At 38.6% G+C, this 19,902-nt stretch overlaps 1 protein-coding gene and 1 long non-coding RNA gene across 5 annotated transcripts in view; one reads left to right on the forward strand and one right to left on the reverse strand.

The window, feature by feature from the left end:
• The window catches only part of LOC138760479 (protein kinase C epsilon type), a 680,128-nt gene that overhangs the window by 450,290 nt on the left and 209,936 nt on the right, over positions 1-19,902 (forward strand). The window lies entirely within an intron of this gene.
• The window catches only part of LOC138760481 (uncharacterized), a 163,564-nt gene continuing 150,739 nt past the window's right edge, over positions 7,078-19,902 (reverse strand). Inside the window, exon 4 of the long non-coding RNA XR_011355646.1 lies at positions 7,078-7,293. This is a non-coding gene — a long non-coding RNA (uncharacterized lncRNA). The remainder of the gene's footprint in view (positions 7,294-19,902) is intronic.

Consider the following 19,902-nt stretch of genomic DNA (forward strand, 5'->3'; position numbering starts at 1 on the left):
AGATCCTGTCCCTCCATATACTTATATATACTATCTCTAAGAATGTTTTCCATCAATTTACCTACCACAGACGTCAAACTTACAGGCCGATAATTGCTAGACTTGCTCCTCAAACCCTTTTTAAACAATGGAACCACATGCGCAACACGCCAATCCTCCGGCACTATACCCGTCTCTAATGACATTTGAAAAATCACTGCCAGAGCCTCTGCTATTTTCCTCAACTTCTCTCAAGGTCCTGGGGAAAATCCTGTCAGGACCTGGAGACGTATCCACCTTTATATGTTTCAAAAGCTCCAGTACTACCTCTTTCTTAAACTCTATAGTCTCCATATTTACCCCCTTTGCTTCCTTTACCCTGCAGTTCAATATCCTTCTCCTCAGTAAATACTGAGGAAAAGAAATTGTTCAAGACCTCCCCCATCTCTTTTGGCTCCACACACATTTGTCCTTTCGGATTCTCTATTGGACTAATTTTGTCTCTCACTTTCCTTTTGCTATTTACATATTTGTAGAAACCCTTTGGATTTATTTTCACCCTGCTTGCTATAGCCACCTCATACCTTCTTTTAGCTTTTCTAATTTCTTTCTTAAGATTCTTTTTACATTCAATATAGTACCCAAGCATCTCCTTTTTTCCCTGTTTCTTATATTTATTGTAGTACTCCCTCTTTCAAACCAAGTTTCCAATATCCCTTGAGAACCATGGTTCTCAAACTTTTGACCTGACCTTTCAACCTAACAGGTTTATAAAGATGTTGTACTCTTAAAATCTCTCATTTAAAAGACCCTCCATTTCTCTATTACATCCTTCCCAGAAAACAAATTGTCCCAATCCACCCCTTGTAAATCCTTTCGCATCTCCTCAATTCTATCTTTTCCCCGCTCAAAAACCTCAACTCTGTGCCCAGACCTATCCTTTTCCATAATTACCTTGAAGCTAATGGTACTATGATCACTTGAACTGAAATTCTCCCCCACACATACCTCTGTCACCTGACCCATCTCATTCCCCAACAGTAAATCCAACACAGCTCCCTCTCTAGTTGGTACCTCCACGTATTGATGTAAAAAGCTATCCTGCACACATTTTCCAAACTCCAACCTCTCCAGCCCTTTCACGGAATGGGTTAACCAATCAATATTAGGAAAATTAAAATCCCCCACAATCACTGCCCTGTGCTTATTACAAATATCTGGTATCTCCCTACTAATTTGTTCCTCTAATTCGTGTTCCCCATTCGGTGGTCTATAATACACCCCTATAATTGTAACTTTCCCTTTCCCATTCCTCACTTCCACCCAAATAGCCTCCCTGGATGAACCTTCTATTCTATCGCACCTAAGCACCGCTGTAATATTTTCTCTAACAAGTAGTGCAACCCCACCCACTCTTCCCCCCACACCCCCCCCACCGGTTCTATCATACCTAAAGCAACTAAATCCAGGAATATTTAGCTGCCAGTCACATCCCTCCTGTAACCATGTTTCACTAATCGCTACTACATCATACTTCCAAGTGTCAATCCATACCTACAGCTCATCCACCTTCCTTACAATGCTCCTAGCATTAAAATATATGCATTTTAGAGATTTCCCACTTTTTACTTCCTGTATGCCCCTACCTTTACCAACACCTCTCTTATGATCTTTTGTAATCCACCTGTCCATCTTCGTATCGAGCATCCCCCCTTTTCTATCACCTGCCTTACTCCCCTCAAACACTGTCTACAAGCTTTCTCTGGTTGCACTCTAACCTTCTCCTTGCTGTTCTCCTTCATTTGGTTCCCTCCCCCCAGCCATTCTAGTTTAAAGTCTCCTGAGTAACCCTAGCAAACATCCCCACCAGAATCCTGGTCCCCCTCGGGTTCAAATGCAACCTGTCCTTTTGGTACAGGTCACACCTACCCCAAAAATGGTCCCAGGGAACCACAAACTTGAATCCCTGCCCTCTGCTCCACCCTTTCAGCCACGCGCTCATCCTCCATCTCATTCTATTCCTGCTCTCACTGTCGCGTGGCACAGGCAGTAATCCCAAGATTACTCCCTTTGCGGTGCTTCTTCTTTTTAACTCTACCTAACTCCCTGTACTTACTCACATTTCAGGACCTCTTCTCTCTTCCTCCCTATGTCGTTGGTACCTACATGTACCATGACTTCTGTCTCATCTCCCTCCCCCTTAAGGATGTCCTGGACTTGAGCAGCAACATCCCGGACCCTGGAACCAGGAGGGCAAACCACCATCTCAGTGTTCCATTTCATTACATAGCCAGTGAAGGAATAGGATATTCCAAGGATATGTTGCATATTCCAAGTTGATTCCATGATGGGATAAGCTTTCATGAAAGCCAAAGTTCTTTGCAACCTATTCATTCTGACAAGCACAGCTCAAATATCTTGTACAGTATTTTCATGGGATTGAAGAAATTGTGATAATCATGTATTTTATAAGTTGTTTGTGATACGTTTATTGAACAAGGTAACTATCATGTTAATTACTCAAATTGTCCAAAATTACTCATTTCCTGGAAACAGTTTTTTTTTTTCCTTGCAGTTGCACAACTCTGGGAATTAGAGCAGCCCTCTACTTAGAAGTGGACCATATTTTGCTTTCTCAGCAATCTTTCACCTTCTATGTGCAAACAAATGGTGATTACCTTGAGTGTGGCATGGTTTACGGCAATAAATTCAAAAACCCAAATGATTCTCATCTGATTGATTAAATTAGCATTTGTGAATATAGTTGGAGTCGAGAAGCTTTAGGTTTTATAATCTGGTCCAGCGAAAATTTTGATGAGCATCTGTCAAGACTGCAATTAATGATGGAAAGTCCAGAGAGTGAAAGGACCAGGTATTCTGCCCAGGAAGTAAGGAGGGTAGAGTAGAACAGTTTAGATAATGCAGTGTAAGTATTTTCATGAGTTGCAAGTATGCCACTCTGGTAAGAGACTGATCTTGGCAATCTCTCATTTCAAATTGCAATTGCATTCTTTAGTTTATCTGGGTTTTTTGTTATGAAACAGACAGTACTCTTTACCTGTGAACAACTGGCTAGTCTCATTACATTATAAAGTTAGGGAGGAGACAAATGCCTGAAAGCCAGGTGTAAGGATTGGAATTATGTTTAAGGGTGCCACTTAACTACTTGATGACTATTTCAGTCGGATTTTGTATAATTTTCTTTTTGAGCTCTGCTGGTTTTACTGTGTTATTGATGAATTCTGAATTAAGATCTCAATTCTTAACAGCAAGTCAGTTGCTCTTCAAAGAATGGTGAAATGTTGGAGACTGCATTTAATGACATTATGAGCACAGTCCAAAATTACAAGCAGACAAATGCAAATAGTTTTGCAGATTGTCATATTTCCATATATTGAGGAAGTTAAATATACGATGTTTTGTAACTGCTTAGATTATTAATTAAAACTAATTCGAGTGAACAGACTCAGTTGATGGGATAAATGGGAATCTTTAGTTACTGTAGCATTACAGCATCTACACATCAGGTGCTATGGTCCATGATTATTAACCTTACCAAATAACGTTTGCTTTTTAATGTATGGAATTCATGTGCCTATATCTGTGGCTTGAATCTTTTAATTTTAATTTTTTTTAATTTAAAGATACGCTTAGACATTCAGCACAGTGTAACAGACCATTTCAACACACGAGTCCATGCAGCCCAATTTACACCCAATTAACCTACAGCCCCTGTACATTTCGAACGGTGGGAGGAGACCGGAGACCTACTGGGGAAAACCCTCGCAGACACAGGAAGGACGTATAAACTCCTTACAGAAGCACGGAATTTGAACCCTGGTCCTGATCCCTGACACTATAAAGCTGTTGCGCTAACCACTAATCCAACTGTGATACCCTAAGAGAGCACCCTTGTTGCTAAAATAAAGGTAGGTAATTATTTGTGCTGTTATGGAAAAAAATAGTTAGGGCTAACTCTTGGTGAGGAATACATCCACATTAGAATCATAGAATATTACAGCACAGAAAACAAGCCCTTTGGGCCTTCAAGTCTGTGCCAAATTATTATTGTGCCTAGTCCCACTGACCTTCACCCATTCCATACCCCTCCCATCTGTGTAGCTGTCCAAACTTTTCTCGTGTTAAAATTGAGCCTGCATTCACCTCTTCAAATGGCAGCTCATTCCATATTTGCACCACCCTCTGTGTGAAGAAATTCCCCCTAAACCTCCCCTTTCACACCCAACTGGTTTATATCTCATCTCACCTCAGTGAGAAAGGTCTACTTGCATTTCTCTGTCTTTCTCCATCATAATTTTGTATACCTCGATCAAATCTCTTTAGTCCTCTCTAATGCACCATTCCTCTTAATCATATGATTTAGCTAACCAGTAATTTTACAGTACATGGCATTCTGCATAAATAATGCATAATTCTTGATATTTTATGCACATTCTTTTTTCTTAATGTTAAGCTATTATTTTTCAACATAAAAGTGGTAGAGTTGTAACTTGTCTGCCAAAGCAGAGGTGAAAAAACTTCCACTTTGTTTCATTGTTCATGAATTCTTCATAAAATACAGGATTAAAAAATAAATTCCTCAATATTAAAGTGGTCATCTAAGAATCTCTTAAAATCAGGATCTTCAGGCATGTTGTCTTGTGGAACTAGTTCCATATTTTGTTTGAATTCTTAATGATTAAAAGTTGAATTTAAATGACTTCCAGAAAATATTTTCCATTTAAGAATTTAATTATTCTTTGTTCTTTAATTCTCGTGGCCTCTATAAATGAAGCATATTGTGGGACCTTTCCTCTCTCAGTTAAAGGCACTCACCAGTAACTCTTCAACAAATCCAACTTAGTATTCTGTTACCAAAACCAGATGGAACTGTTAGGTTCTGTACGGATTATAGGAAGTTTAATTCAGTAACTAAAACAGATGCTTATCCTATTAAACTAAACAAAGCTGCCAAATCTGTAGGGGAGTAGGAAATCATCGTCTTACATCTTAGACTTTTGCATGCATGCTGACATATAGACTTTGAGCAATAGATAAGATGGAAGGCATGGTAAATCCAATTTAAAACACTGGAGATCTGTGAACATTGGGCAGCTGTTATAAGATGTACAACTCTCAAGAAAATCTCAACTGTGACCCAAGTTAAAAAAAAATTGAAAAGTCATTGAGGTAAATCGTCAGTGGCAGATTAACCACCATCTGGGACCCTAGGCTGAGCTTTAGTAAAGCCCTCACTGGACATTGCCACCCCCACCCCCCAGGTAATGCTCTTGCCTCACATATTCTAAATTTATCCACCGGGTAGGCACTTGGAGTGTGCATGTGTACACTGTGCTCAGTGGTAGCAGGATAGAATTGATGGGCCAGGTGGTAATAGCTCAGCGGAGAGGGGTGCATGAGAAGGGGAGGGTTTGGGCTGGTGCCGGCCACTGGTAGGGACCTTATTGCAGGGCTCTAACACAGGGCTGCATTTGGGGCAGTTTGTCCAGCCCCTGTTCAGTTCTCTGCTGTACAACACCCCCTTGGTTTGTACCAGCCACAGCCAACCGCCCCGCCTTTTAACCATTTACAGTGACCATTGCAATTTGCAAACTCTGGGTACAATTTCTAGAAACTGTTTTGTCGTTCATTATTTAAACAGCATGAATAATTAAAGTGATCGCTTACGCCACTCCTGTGGCAGAGAGTCTAGGATTAATTGAATCAGTTGTCCCAACCTATCTGTGAGCAATGCTGGCACTGCATGAACCGAGCTCTGGTGTACGAGCCAGACCTCAGTCTCAGACTGGTATGCACTTTTTATAAATGCGCGAGCATTGATTGACCGGTAGCATTGGGACAGGCAGAGCCCAAATTGATACCCTGCTGCTGATTGGGTGAACACGGTACGCCGTGACTGCGATGCATGAGCCTTAATTGGGTGACGAGTATGACTACACTACTATGTATAATGTTGTACTAGTACTACATGCATAATAAAATACCATAAAGACAAGTTGTGAATTATTTACAGTCCTTTTAGTCCATACTTGCATAATAAATAACTGCTGCCTGCTAGTTAGCAAATTAGCACCTCTGTGGATCACGATGAGGGGGACTCAGTTATTTTTGTTAGTGATTTATCCATCACATCATGCTACTCCAGATTATTTAATAGATGATGTTCCCTTTGTATGAAAAGCAAGTGACTTGGGGCCCAATATGCTGGAATAACAAGGAAGAGTTTAGGCGTCCCGACAAGCACGGCGCGAAATGGCAGCAGCGCAGGCACTGAATTACTTATCCCCCAACTTGGGGGATAGGTAGTTCTGGATCATGTCATGCTTATTGTGGGGGGGATCCTAAACTCTTCCTTGTTATTCAGCATACTGAAGATGACAGGCAGGATTAAAACCCCAGCCCCCAATCCGCCACCTTTCCACCAAACTATTAGATTTTTAATGTCTCTTGACTGAATTGGGCGTTAAACATTTAATAGTTCATTGGTGGGAAGGGAGGGGATTGGGGAGGAGGGGTTGAAATAAACCAGCTCACCAGAACACCTGGAATCAGTTAGTGGCACTCTGGTCAGTCTGGTAGGGCTGGTGGGCGCCGCTGGCTGATTGGTGGGAAGGTGGGAGGATCGCGCACAGTGAATCTTCATGCTGCTGCCACCAGCTCCCAGAAACCTCCACTTATGTCACCCCGCCAATGCCGTGTCGCCAACACTGGCCCACAGTCACCAGTTTCCCCCATGCAGACCTGCAGTAAATCTGAAACAATAATCCAAAGCGAGCCTACCCTTTACTGAGTAGGCTGAAGCTTAGGGACTCGGGCTTCTTTACCCTCCGGGCCCCAAGGCTTCTCAGTCTAATAGTTGATCGGTCACTGTACATTGTTAACTATTGCTACAAATATAGAATGTTGTAAATATGTAAAATTAAATATATTTTTACTTAAGTGGGTCTATGAATGATTGCAGAAGTAATGTTATAATTGGAAGTAGCATAAACCTCCTCAATAAGTTCATTGGGGGAAAAGCTTTATTCAACCAAACTAAATTCCAGACATGAAAATTGAATCACATGTTCCAACAATGTACTGAAAATATTTATTTTTCAAAAGAACCCTAGCAAACAGAAAGTTTACTCAATTTCATCCAATCTGATCTTGAGCAGAGTGAATTAACAACATTCTGATTTTCACCTAAATAAAATATACTTAACCAGAACCATATCTGCTTGTTGCCTTCATTTACCAGAAACTCTGAATGGTTTCTGACAATTTTCCTACCATTTTCTCCATCAGCAATATCTGTTGGGAAAAGAGAAGAGCTTTTCAAAACCATGTGTGCATTTTCATCTCACGAGAGTTCCTTAAAAACTATTCCAGAGCCTTCATTTTGTCATGAAAGCTTTTGCATAAAGTGCAGGTTTATTTTATTAGAAATGATTTTACAAAAGTTGAAGCATAAGTGTAGCTAATCACTGTTTTTGTTTGTGTGCATCATTACCTCATCCAGCTATTAGTCCACATATCTTACTGCCCTGGAAAAGGTGTTGGTGAGCCCTAAGTTACTTGTATCTATTTTGAGTTTGACCTGAACTCATCAACATCAGTCAAAGGTTACTGAACAACACAACATAGAACTCACAAAAGACAAACACATTAAATTAAATAATATAAATACAAACTGAGCAAATAATATGTTTTATAAACTTTATATTAAAAGAAGCCATATATTTTTTAAATTATTAATTCTTCTTTGGCTTGGCTTCGCGGACGAAGATTTATGGAGGGGTAATGTCCATGTCAGCTGCAGGCTCGTTTGTGGCTGACAAGTCCGATGCGGGACAGGCAAACACGGTTGCAAGGGAAAATTGGTAGGGTGGGGTTGGGTGTTGGGTTTTTCCTCCTTTGTCTTTTGACAGTGAGGTCGGCTCTGCGGTCTTCTTCAAAGGAGGTTGCTGCCCGCCGAACTGTGAGGCGCCAAGATGCACGGTTTGAGGTGAGATCAGCCCACTGGCGGTGGTCAATGTGGCAGGCACCAAGATCTTTCTTTAGGCAGTCCTTGTACTTCTTCTTTGGTGCACCTCTGTCTCGGTGGCCAGTGGAGAGCTCGCCATATAACACGATCTATTTAACTCCAGATAAGTAACTAATCCCAGCAATCACTTAGATGAATTTGTTGCCACATGTATAGAGCATCAAAACTGTCTGCAGCACTTTGCAAGTTGGAAAGTTGTTTCTGATACTTTATTTTCTTATATAAAAGTCACAGCAGGACTTCTTTCGCTATACCACTTTCCATTGATATGATTCACAAAGAGAATCCTCTTTTTTTGAAAATTTTATTTAAGAATTTTGCAAAATATTACAAAAATGAAAAATACAAGATACAAATACAGATATATAAAAAATGAAAAAAAATATGAAAAATAATGATAATATCCCCTCCTCCCTCCCTCTACTAACTACATCATCTTAACTTCCTCCCCCACCCCTCGTAGCCTTAAAAAAATTATACATTTAAAATTAATTGATCAATGTGCCAACCATTACATAACTTTTACTTAAGATCAATAAGCATGCAATCTAAATATAAACTCCACATTTTAACAAAGAGAGAATAATTATTTTGCAAATTATAATTTATTTTTTCCAAATATAAACATGATTGCAATTCATTATGCCATCTTTGTATATTCAATTCCACATCATTTTTCCAAGTTATCGCTATGGATTTTCTTGCAACCGCTAACCCTAACAGCAAAAATGCCAATTGTGGCTTATCAGCCAATCCCAAAGTAACAGCACTCATATATCCCAATAAACAAATCATTGGACCCATTTGCAAATCGATTGTAAATAAATCTCTCAAAAATGTAATAACTTTTTCCCCAAAAAATTTAAACTTTCTTACATGTCCATACACAATGCATAAAAGTACCTGTCTTTTCTCCACATCTAAAACACAAATCTGTTCATTATTTCTTCAACTTCTCAGGAGTCAAATATAATTGATGAATAAATATATAATTAACCATACTATATCTCACATTAATTAATTTTGTAACACTATCAATACACATATTTGACCATTCCTCCCAAGACAATTCAATATCTAAATCTTCCTCCCATTTCTCTTTTATCCTATATAGCCCAACTTTATCCATCTTTTCTTGCAACAACCTATACATATCTGATATAAATCCTTTTGTTTCCTTGTCAACCATTAAAATCTCAAACTTAGATTGACTTGGTAAAATTAAATCCTTACCAAATTGTGTTTGCAAAAAATCTCAAACTTAATAATTAGCAAAAATAGAATTTGCAGAAATACCAAATTTCTCATGTAATCTATCAAATGTAGAAAATTTACCCACCTCAAAACAATCTTGTATAATACTAATACCTTTCCGTTTCCAATTTTTCAAATAAGGATTATTTAAAGAAAACAAAATTAGTTTATTCTGATACAACGGTGATTTAATCGAAATTTTCTCTTTAGAGCCCAAGTTGATCCTGCTTATACCAAATATTCAGTATATGTCTTAATACTGGTAAATTATACTTTTGTAACAATAAGGAATTCCATTTATAAATAAATTGACTCATTTCTTTTTCAAAAATTTGATCCAATTCAACTTTAGCCCAGACAGGTGATTGTTGAACATCAAACAACCTATTAATTAATTTTAACTGTTCCGCTTCATAATAATTTTGAAAATGTGGTAATTGCAGTCCTCCCCATTCATACGGCCACGTTAATTTATGCATAAAAACTCTAGATAGTTTACCCTTCCATAAAAATAATCAAATTACTTTATTTAATTCTTTAAAAAAATTCTTCAGGATCACACGTGGAATAGAAAAAGATATTGTATATAAGGCTAAATATTCATTTTTATACAATTTACTCTCCCAATTAAAGTTAATGCAAATCTTTCCATTTCTGTAAGTCAGTTTTAATCTTATTCAACAAAGGTATATAATTTAAAATATACAAATCCTGATATTCTTTATTAACTATAACTCCTAAATATTTAATCTTATCAGACCATTTAAATATTGTAATCTGTCTACAATCTAAATAATCCTCATTTAATATCAGCAATATTTCACTCTTTTCCCAATTAATCTAATAACTTGACAATGTGCCATATTGATGTAATAAATTTTGCAGCACCCCAAAAGATTCTTTAGAATGTGTTAGATATATTAAACGTCATCAGCAAACAAATTAGTCTTATATTCTTGTTCACCTACTTTAATACCTTTAATGTCCAAATTTTGCCCAATAGCTTGAGCTAAGGGTTCTCTTACCAAAGCAAATAATGCTGGTGAAAGAGGACAACCTTGTCTCGTTGGTCAAGATAATGTAAAAGCCGATGAAATCAGATCATTCATCATTATTTGTGCTGTAGGATTAGTATATAAAACTTTAACCCAAGTAGTAAAGATTGGTCCAAATTGAAATTTTCCTAAAACCTTACATAAAAATTTACACTTCACCCTATCAAAAGCCTTTTCTGGATCCAGGGCCACTATCATTGGTTGATTAGCTTGTTGTCTAGCAGCATTAATTATAGAAATCAATTTATCAACCGAATATCAACCTTTTATTAAATCCAGCTTGATCAACATGTACTAATTTTGGCAAATAATTAGCCAATCTATTAGCTAATACTTTTGCAACAATTTTATAATATACATTTAATAACAATATTGGTTGATAAGAAGACACTTTTAATGGATTTCTATCTTTCTTTGAAATAACAGTAATCAACGCCCTTGAAAACGATTCTGGAAATGAACCCATCTCAGTTGCCTGCTTCAAAACTTCCATATAAACTGGAAAGAACAAATCATTAAATTCTTTATAAAATTCTACTGTAAACCCATCTTCACCCGGGGACTTTCCTCCCAACATTGATTGCAGTGCTTCCTTTAATTCAAATTCCATAAAAGGACAATCTAAGTCATTAATATCCTTCCCAGTCAATGATGACAAATTTAAATTAGCCAAGAACAAGTCAATTTGCTCAGTATTTTGTCTACTTTCAGATGTATAAAGTTCATTATAAAATCTAAAGAATTCCTCATTAATTTCCTGAGGAATATGTAAAATCTCTGAATCTTTCCTAATTGCATTAATTGTTCTTGATGCTGCTTCTGTTTTTAATTGCCAAACTAAAACCTAATGTTATAGCGGGTGCACAGCACAGTATTGCAAACTGCCACCATCAGTTCACAGACTTACCTAACACATCGTGGGCTAGCAGTGCTGGGCAGCAAAGTACAGTGAGTGGATCAGATGAAGCCTGATGGCTCATAGCTTTAACCTGCTGGTCCGCAGGACCAGCAGTTGTTCACTAACGAGCTCATTAACATGCAGGAAATAAAAGGTCTGTGCATGTCTGCAATAAACAAGTCTTGAGTTGACTACCTTTGTGTGTGTTTGCCCTTTTTTTTTAGTAGCATCTGCCATAGTAGCCACTACAATGTGCTCTTTCACCTCATAATAATGCTGTTTTGATCTTTGAATCATTTTTTCATATTTATATGATTGCACAATATTAAAATGCAATTTTAATTTAGATAAATGTATCTTATTATCTTCAGTAGAATTCTTCTGAAATTCTTTTTCTAACTTTTCAATTTCTTTTTCTAAGTTCTGACTTTCAATTAAATATTGTTTTTAAATTCTAGCATATCCCACCCAGATACTGATTCTTCCACTTGATCCATTCTATCTTCCACACTCTTGCATCTTTCCTGTACTTCGTCCACCACAATCAAACATTTATTAAGATCTTCTTTCATAGCTGCAATTTCTCCACGCATATCTAATATTTTACTTTTCACATCCACAAGTTGTTCATCAACATTATGAAAACCAGTGGTTATATAAGTCATAATATTTTCATTCTGTTTTGTTAACTCATCAAACATGGTAACCACATCAGGTCCAGGTGAAGGATTAGAATTAGGTGAAGAAACAGATTTAAAAGGAGAAGCCATTTTTGTAGTTCTGGCCCTATCTTCCATTGCTTCAGCTGCCATCAATAACAACTCTTGATCTTCTTCATCTAAGTATTTAATTTGTTCTTCTTCCTTATCTTCCAGTACCAAAATGTCCTCTCTAGTCGCCATGCTGCGTGTTTGAACTCTATCCAACATCGGGCCGACTTCATCAGCTCGATGTGGAGCAGGTTCCCCCGCAGCACGAAATCAATCCAGAACCTCGCGGAAATGTGACATCGGGTGCATGCTCATCAGGCTTGTTGCGTTGTCAAGGGCGCTCGCAGGCACGTTGGCATGCACTAAATTGCTACTTACAGTGCTATCTCACCCGCTGCCCTGCGTGACTCCGCTCCCCCATGCTGATGACACTGTTTCCACGGGCATCTTGGCTGACAGTGATCTTTGATCAGTCGGATCCCTTGAGATGTCGATTTTCTTTCAAGTTGATCCAGGGACATTCTCTGTGGCTTGGGTTCCATGCCTAATCGATCCTGGTGCTACTTCTGTCAGTAGGCCCAGATTTTTCACTTTTACAAACAATTTTAATAACTAATTTCTTCTGCTTCTGACCTTTTCCTTTCTTCATTTCTTGCAGCCCCAACACTTAATAGTGCATCTAATGTACTTTTTAACTTTTAAACAGTTTATATAACTCGGATATTAATCAGTCCTTCCAGAGAGAGACAGAACCCACGTCTTGGTTCTACACCATCTTGCCACGCCCCCCGCCCCCCACAAAGAGAGTCCTCTGAAGGAAAGTTCATCCTTTGTAATAGTTTGACCTTTACGATACAAAGGTGTTCAGGTCGGAACAGTTCTGGGATTTTCGATATTTTGTAAAGGTGATAAATGGGTTTAACTCAGCTATGTTTTTGAAATTTAAGTTTCTAGAGGGTGTTGGGATGAATCCAGACTTAGTGGAATTAAGACTATTATTTCTCCACAGATTTGTAAAGTTTCATGAACGACCTGAACGCAGGGTTTAGGAGAAGAAAACAGTTACATTTTCTTCAGCAGGCCGCTTTGTCCTAAATGGTATTGTCTTCTTGAGTATTAATGGAAAAGCTTTGAGAGTCTGGAGTGAATCAAGTCAAGTCATTTATTGTCATCTGATTGCACAAGTACAACCTGACGAAACAGCATTCTCCGGTTCTCAGTGCAACACATGCAGACACACCACCAGACATAACACACATACAGACAAATAATACATATGCAGGACAAGTATTCGTACATACATACAAATAAATGAATAAATGTTGTTTCATAATTATGAGTGCCTCGGTTGTTAGTGTGAGCAGTTCCTTTGGTATTCGCATTCTCACTGGAAATCACTCAATGCAGGAGCCCAGCCTCTGGCCTGCTCGTGCAGGTTATATTTATATGGCTGGTGAATTGATAATGATAATAATATCATTATCAGGGATAAATGATGAAACTTTCTTTTATTGGAGATAGTCATTGTAAGTCAATTTTGTTGTACGTGTCGATTGCTACTCACTGGGCCTGAATGTAATTTAGATCTTACTAAATGCAAGTATGGACTGTTTTATTTGCTGAGAAGTTGCAAATGGAATTGAAAGTTAAGTAATCATCAGTAAGCATTCTCACTTCTGGCACTTCACTGAAAGGAAGATCATCAATGAAGATGGTTAGCCAATGCACTTCGCTCCCAAGAAATCCTTTATTCAAGCACTAGGTCTGAATAAATGACCTTTCTCAATCACAGCTATATTGCTTAAGCAAGGGATGTCTCCAGTCTTTGGAGTGTTTCTTCCTTGAAAATCGCTGACAGTATCAAATCACAATGTTAACAGTATTTAAAAATATATGTTGATGTAAAGAAAAGAGAGAAAAAAATTAAAACTACTTAAAAAACTACAAAAGCTAAAAACAAACCCTTAAAACCAACTAAATGCTCCCCCCAACCCTTACTAACCCCAATAACTAGAATCTAAATCTAAAATACATAATAACATAACTATTTATTTATTTGGATTGCTTGAGGATCCCAAAAATAACATTTTTCCAAAGACTTTTACTCATTTTCAGGGAAAACTTCACTGCTTTGGAGAATTCAAAACAAAGAAAAACATTTTTTAATAATTTTAATCTCATTATTCTAGCGTACGGGCTCCAAACTTGTCAAAATACAGAATATTTACCCCTTAAATTATATGTATTTTTTTTCTAAAGGAATACAACTTTGAATCGCTGTTTGCCATCTTCCTAATGTTAATGATGTTAGGTAAAAACATCATGAGCTGGGAATGTAGAGGGAGTCACCCAGTGCTGGGCCGTAACAAGATGCAGTTGTGACCTTGTACTCTCAAGATAAGAGTGGGGATGACAAATTGATGTGCAGGAGGCTAGCAGAGAGGGACAGCAACAGTTTATTCATTGGACAATGTCATGGTATGATAATTTACTAAGTACGTATCCTAAGGTATATAAAAAACACCACTTGCTGATAACGGCAGAATGCGCCTTCTCCAACTAACACTGTTAGTTGCAAGTGTGACAATCTGGTAATAAAGAACAAAGAACCTTGATTTCGACTCAGTCTGGTGTTTGACTCACTCATTCATGAACAAAGCAGACCTAACAATGAGCATCTGATTTCCAGGTAACAGCAATACATTTCCTTGCTAATTCCAAAGCTAACTTAACAAATTTCAATTGAAAATCTGATAAAGATAGTTTAGGAGTTGTATTTTCAAAATTTCCCAACAATAATAATTCAATATTTAATGGAAAAACAACACTGGATACTAACTGTTAAAATTATCATATATGTGTTTATTTAAATAAAATATTCAAAAAAAAAGAAAATCACTGACACTGATTTTGCAGGAGGTCTTCAATGATGCGTAATTATATGATAGTAGTGACAGTTCCTTTCTCCTAACGTAGAATTCAGCTCATGAGTTCATGTTGGACAAGGCTCTGGAGCTAAGGTAAATCCTGCTAAAATACAAACTGGGTAAAGGCCCAAAAATTATCTATAATGCCCCTTATTTGCATGCTCCAAGGCTCCTTCCAGAATTTTTTTGATGATTTAGAATAAACAAATGGATATTAGTTAGCTGGATTGGATTTGTTCTGCTTTTAATCATAGGGTATATCTGGATAGACCCCAACAATGAAGACGCTGTTTACATCCGGTACCGCACGGATGGCAGTCTCTTCAATCTGAGGCGCCTGCAAGCTCACACCAAGACACAAGAGAAACTTGTCCGTGAACTACTCTTTGCAGATGATGCCGCTTTAGTTGCCCATTCAGAGCCAGCTCTTCAGCGCTTGACGTCCTGCTTTGCGGAAACTGCCAAAATGTTTGGCCTGGAAGTCAGCCTGAAGAAAACTGAGGTCCTCCATCAGCCAGCTCCCCACCATGACTACCAGCCCCCCCACATCTCCATCGGGCACACAAAACTCAAAACGGTCAACCAGTTTACCTATCTCGGCTGCACCATTTCATCAGATGCAAGGATCGACAATGAGATAGACAACAGACTCGCCAAGGCAAATAGCGCCTTTGGAAGACTACACAAAAGAGTCTGGAAAAACAACCAAATGAAAAACCTCACAAAGATAAGCGTATACAGAGCCGTTGTCATACCCACACTCCTGTTCGGCTCCGAATCATGGGTCCTCTACCGGCACCACCTACGGCTCCTAGAACGCTTCCACCAGCGTTGTCTCCGCTCCATCCTCAACATCCATTGGAGCGCTTACACCCCTAACGTCGAAGTACTCGAGATGCAGAGGTCGACAGCATCGAGTCCACGCTGCTGAAGATCCAGCTGCGCTGGATGGGTCACGTCTCCAGAATGGAGGACCATCGCCTTCCCAAGATCGTGTTATATGGCGAGCTCTCCACTGGCCACCGTGACAGAGGTGCACCAAAGAAAAGGTACAAGGACTGCCTAAAGAAATCTCTTGGTGCCTGCCACATTGACCACCGCCAGTGGGCTGATAACGCCTCAAACCGTGCATCTTGGCGCCTCACAGTTTGGCGGGCAGCAACCTCCTTTGAAGAAGACCGCAGAGCCCACCTCACTGACAAAAGGCAAAGGAGGAAAAACCCAACACCCAACCCCAACCAACCAATTTTCCCCTGCAACCGCTGCAATCGTGTCTGCCTGTCCCGCATCGGACTTGTCAGCCACAAACGAGCCTGCCGCTGACGTGGACTATTTACCCCCTCCATAAATCTTCGTCCGCGAAGCCAAGCCAAAGAAGATATCTGGATAACATTCCACATGATTGGCATGGATAAGTGGGGGCTATGTAGCTCCAAGACTGAGATACCATTGTTGTAACTGTACAAGATCAGGAGCGTTTTGTTCTGGTCCACAGCCTTCATCATTCGGATGCTGTCTGGACCTTCAGTGGTTCACAATGCCTGGAATGAATTAAATTGGTTGCAGGATGAAAATCAAAATTTATCCCTTGCTGGGAATCTGAAATTAAAAACAGAAGTGCTTGTTTCTGTGTTTATTTTTGACTTGAACTTATGATGCCAACCAAATAATTTGAGTTTATCACAACTAAGAGAGTTTTTTTTTTAAATTGACCTCTTTAAGTGAATTCATTGTTGCAATGGTATTATTGAAACTTGTGTTCCTAGCTTATCTGACTGCTAGCATTGAGTGGTGCTACCACAGTGCCATTGCTTACAGATAGATTTATTTTTTGGATATTCATCTTCCATGAGATCATTGTGGTTTTTCACTGACATTGATCAGAACATCCTCTTGAAGACCTGTTCAGAAAATTTGTTTCATTTTCATATCCTGCTCCTACTTTATTGTCAGTGTATTTTATATGGTCGCCAAGCATTTTGTTTCACAGATATTCTTTACAAATGCTAATTTGTGCATAGACTACTGACTTGTCACATTTTTATGAATACATGATAGAAAACAGTGGTAAATTGCATTGAGGGCAAGCGACCCTAGAGCAATAATGGCAGGTATGACTTGAATGTGCAGATACTATTGTTGTCAAGACCAACTTAGTCACCATTTATAAACCAGCAGTTTTGAGATTTAACTGAAGTTTTATGTCAATAACTAAAAATATCATATTTGTCTGACAACGGTGCTAATGGAGGAAGCTTCATGAAATGAACTAAAGTAATAGATCAAATATTTCAAATTCTAATTGTCTTGAGAGGTTGCAGATTGATTAAATAGTTCAATAAATACAGAAGCAAAGGTGAAATGAATGCTCTCTGGTTCTTAGGGTCACTTCAGTCTTCAACTCACCCCAACAACATTGTTCAATGATATAAAGTTGATTTGTTCAAAAGTATGTCACAAGTCATAGGGGTTTGTTATTTTCTATTTGTCACCATTTAAGTACATGTAGTTAGTTTTCATGTGACAGAATGATAGAAAATAATAATATTTAATCAATGCTTAAATAACAAACTTATTTTATGTATTTGTTTAACTTGAATTCTCAGTAACTACTTCAAGTTAGGCTTCCTGCTTATCTCCCCTGAAGACAATACAATGGTCATCATGAAACAAAAGTACAAATTAATTTCTTTTAAAGAATGGTTATTCTCCATTTAATTCTCCAAATTTAAAAAAAATTGAGATCTCTGAGTGCTTCCTTAAAAAAACACGATGTAAAACAGCATTTCTGTTGGCTTAAACAACAGCCAGTTTCTGTCAACAGTGTTCAGCATGGATGCTTCTTATCTGTCTCCTGCTGGGTATTTTTAAAACACAGTTTTCATTCCAGAGATTGGCAGTGAGATTTTCAATTGCTTGTGTGAAAGCGTGACTGGAGCTTCCAGTGCGTGAGACGCAGCAGCTACAAGAAACTTTTCCAAGTAGCAAAGGTCCTCTTTTGTTTTTGAAGCATGTCTACACTGCTCCAAGTGGGTATCTCATGCATGTTTAGACTGCTCCATGTGGGTATCTCATGCATGTCTAGACTGCCCCATGTAGGTATCTCATGCATGTCTAGACTGCTCCATGTGGGTATCTCATGCATGTCTAGACTGCTTTATGTGGGTATCTCATGCAGGTCTAGACTGCTCCATGTGGGTATCTCATGCATGCTATCGTTTCCTTCAGTTGGCTTCTTTAATCATGCATTTTTACCAATGACATTATGAAAGGGTGATGGGTTTCACAGGTATTTTTGTAATCTTATGTCTCTGTATGTAAAGATAATAGTCCCTGGTGAAGTAGAAGTATATTGCACACTTCTGTCTCACCACCTGGTTTGGTACTGAGCCATATAAATGAGGATAATAGAGATTGCGTTTGCTGACTTTAGTAAGTCCTCTGGTCAATATCACTGAATTGGTGTGATAATTGCTATTGTCCCTCTCAAGAAATGGGAACTGTTAGCCTTCATTTCCTTTACCTATCTCAGCAAAACAAATCGTGTGCATGGTCATTGCAGAGAATTTAAATCAGATGATTCATGTTCATATGCCCAGCTGAATTATCTCTTAATATGAGAGGCCAGGCTTATATAAGATGAATAACTTGAGGTTTTGGGGTGCTTGAAAACAAATGATTGGGCAACGCAATTAGGGTAGCATTCAGCACAATGCTATAACAGCACTAATGACCTGGGTTTGAATCTGCTGCTGTCTTTATGGAGCTTGTATGTTCTCTTTGGTGACCTGTGTGGGTTTTCTCTGGGAGCTCAGTTTACCTCCCACCCTTCAAAATGTACAGGGTTGGTAGGTTAATTACATGTGATTGGGCAGTATGGGTTTCATATACCTTAAAGACTTTCTACCATGCTGTACTGTTGAAATTAATTGAATTAAAATAGGCCGGATTCAGTGTGGTTTTCCTCAGGGGAGATCTTGCCTGACAATTTTGTTGGAATTCATTCAGGAAGTAACAAGCTGGATATATGTGTGAGAGTCAGTGGATGTTGATTCTGAAGAGGAAGCAGGGAGCCTGCAAAGGCTTTGGAAAATAGGCAAAGGAGTGATAAATGTGTAGGGAAGTGCAGGGTCATACACTTTGGTACTGTTACAAGCCCAGAGGACCCCAAGACCCAGCAGCAATAGATATTCAGCAAGACAAATGGTTGCTTTTAACTATCTTTAAACATGAAAACAGAATCACACTTTAACATCACTATCGGCTTACCTAACCTAACTTAACCCCCTTCTAATTCTAAGCTCAAATGTATGTAATGTGTGTGTAAGTTCAGAAAAGTTCTTTGGTTCACTGACCAATCTCATTTCTCATTGATCAAAGTTCACTGGTTGCAGGTAATTCTTATACTGTGCACAGAATTTAACATTTATGAAGTTCACCAGGCTTTGGTGCTTGAAAGATAAATGGTTACCACTCAGTAGGGTTCTTGTCGGTTTTCAGAGAGAGATTTGTTGTACGCTGGACATCCTCAACTGATTCCTATTTAATCAGCCACTTCAGCGTCTTGCCGAAGAAACGTGCCCCTCAAGGTTCTCCAGATGATAACCTTTTTCTTTCAGGTCACCACAGAGTTCCTTTTTGTTTCTCTTATTACAAGTGAAATATTATGCAGTCAGCCCTCTCCTCTTGTATGAACCACAAGGTCTTTGACCAGGCTAAACCAAGAACTCACAACCCATCTTCCAAATGCAGTTTTTCCACAAACTTTCCAGCTTGTCCTATTCCAGTACCAGCTGCTGCTGCTGGCTGTAGCACTGCAGAACTGTATTCTCTCTCTCTCTCTCTCTCTCTCTCTCTCTCTCTCTCACAGAGAAAAAAAAACCTGTTTTACTCTCTCTGCTTGCAAAACCAAATGACTCTCCTAGAACAGGAAGTTCCAAATTTCCAGACAGTCTGGGGCTCCGACAAGTTGTTTCATCTGTTGCCTTTTTGTAAACAACAATCCATTAGTTAAGTCTCTTGGGCACTCTCC

This window comes from Narcine bancroftii, chromosome 4 (genome assembly GCF_036971445.1).
Source record: "Narcine bancroftii isolate sNarBan1 chromosome 4, sNarBan1.hap1, whole genome shotgun sequence".
NCBI lineage: Eukaryota > Metazoa > Chordata > Chondrichthyes > Torpediniformes > Narcinidae > Narcine > Narcine bancroftii.